Below are 1,969 nucleotides of genomic sequence, written 5' to 3' on the forward strand. Positions count from 1 at the left end.
GGGGGTGACCTAGGGTTTCCCCTAGCGGAGCGGTGGGATTGTTTTGTTCCAGCGAAAATCGAGCTGGACCGTCGATCTCATCGGACGGCTGCGATGAAAAACCTAGCTGCCCATGGGCTTTTTGGGCCGAAAGAGGCTGAGGTCAGCAGTAGTGTGGGCACTGACGCGCGAGCTAGCCCGAGGCCGCAGCTGCGGGCGGCCCAGGCTGAGTCGAGGCCGGCTGCCGTTGTTTTCATTTTGGTTTTTTGTTGTTATTTGTCCAGATTTTGGGTGGATTTCAAATAGTTTTTCTATGTCAATTTTTTCCAACGAAAATTTTGTTTTAGAAAATAGAAAAGTAAAGGAAAGTTTTTGTAAAGATTAAAAAGTTCATGAATTTTTATTCATGTGTTTCCACTGCGTAAATAATTAATAGTGCTCTTTTACAAAGAAAATAGAAGTTTAGATAGAATTAAGTTTTAAGAGCATGTTAAAGTGATTATTAAAATGAATATGATTATGTTATTTTTATGACCAACGTTGTTAATAACATGGTCATGTTTTATTATTTAAAATAAAGGTGCATTTATTTAATATGGTAATATAGATTTAATTGCATCGACAATTGTATGTTTAATTTGACCAACGTTAGATTAATGCATATGATTGTTATAATGATCTCACTTAAATTGTGATTTCAGGAGGCTACCACTTGATGAATTGCCTAAAAGATGTTCCCACACTCAGGGGTGACAACTACACTGAGTGGAGGAAGAAAGTAGAGTTGGCATTTGTCTGTGCTGAGGTGAACTGGGTTGTGGATGAAGCACAGCCGGTCAGACCTACAAAGCCAGTAAGAGAGGCCACTGATGATGATGATGCGTGGGAGAAAAAGAAAAAAAGATCATGCTCCTGTGGAGATGTTATATTCCATCGAAAACCAAAAGTGGGTCAATGCAAACAAAAAGTAAATGACATTTATAAAGAATACAATTGAGAACGCCATTGTGGGCTCAATTGCAGAGTTCACTTCCGCAAGGGAGTTGCTTACAAAGATAAAGAGCCCGTTCATTGATTCTTCAAAGACATATGCCATCCAGTTGATAAAGCAACTGGTGACAGAGAACTACACTGGCGGTGGTCATGGAATAAGAAAGCACATCCTCAGGATGAGCAACATGGCAGCAAAGCTCAAGCCCATGGATGCGGATCTGGAGATCAAACCAGCGCTCCTGGTCCACCTGGTCATGGCTTCACTGCCAAAGGAGTTTGAAACATTTGTTGTAAACTACAATATGTCACCTGGAACATGAGACATTGAAAATACAATAGCAATGCGTGTCCAAGAAGAGGACAAACTCAAAGCCTCACATGGTGGTTCACTCAACTATGTGAAGGATAACAAGAAAAAAAATTACAAGCAAAATAGCAAAGGTTCTCCGCATGGGAAAGCTCAGCATCAGCAAAAGTCTTTCCTAGTGGACAAAGACACATGTCTCCACTGTAAGAAGACCGGGCATTACAAGAAAGACTGCTCTGATTGGCTAAAGTCAATCATGGCAAAAAGAGGTAACAATATAGTTTCCTTTGTAAATGAATCCTTGTATACATAGTTTTTGAAATCTACTTGGTGGATTGACTTAGAAGCAACTGTTCATGTTGCAAATTCTTTACAGGGATTTCATTCGACGTGGACTATGCAAAAAAAGTGAAATACGCATTGAAGTGGCAAACGGAGCTGAAGCAGAAGTTGCAGCCATCGGCGACATCTCCTTGAAGTTAGCTGATAGATTCAAGCTTCTACTTAGAGATGTTTTATATGTTCCATCATGTCATAGAAACTTGATTAGCGTTTCCTGTTTGGACAAAGATAATTATGAATGTTATGTTGGACATGGCAAGTGTGCCATATGGTTTAATAATGCTTATGTGGATGATGCTTTACTACATGATGAGCTTTATTTATTACCACTACATGAAAAGTGCATTC

Source organism: Triticum dicoccoides, chromosome 1A (genome assembly GCF_002162155.2).
Source record: "Triticum dicoccoides isolate Atlit2015 ecotype Zavitan chromosome 1A, WEW_v2.0, whole genome shotgun sequence".
In the NCBI taxonomy this organism is placed as follows: Eukaryota; Viridiplantae; Streptophyta; class Magnoliopsida; order Poales; family Poaceae; genus Triticum; species Triticum dicoccoides.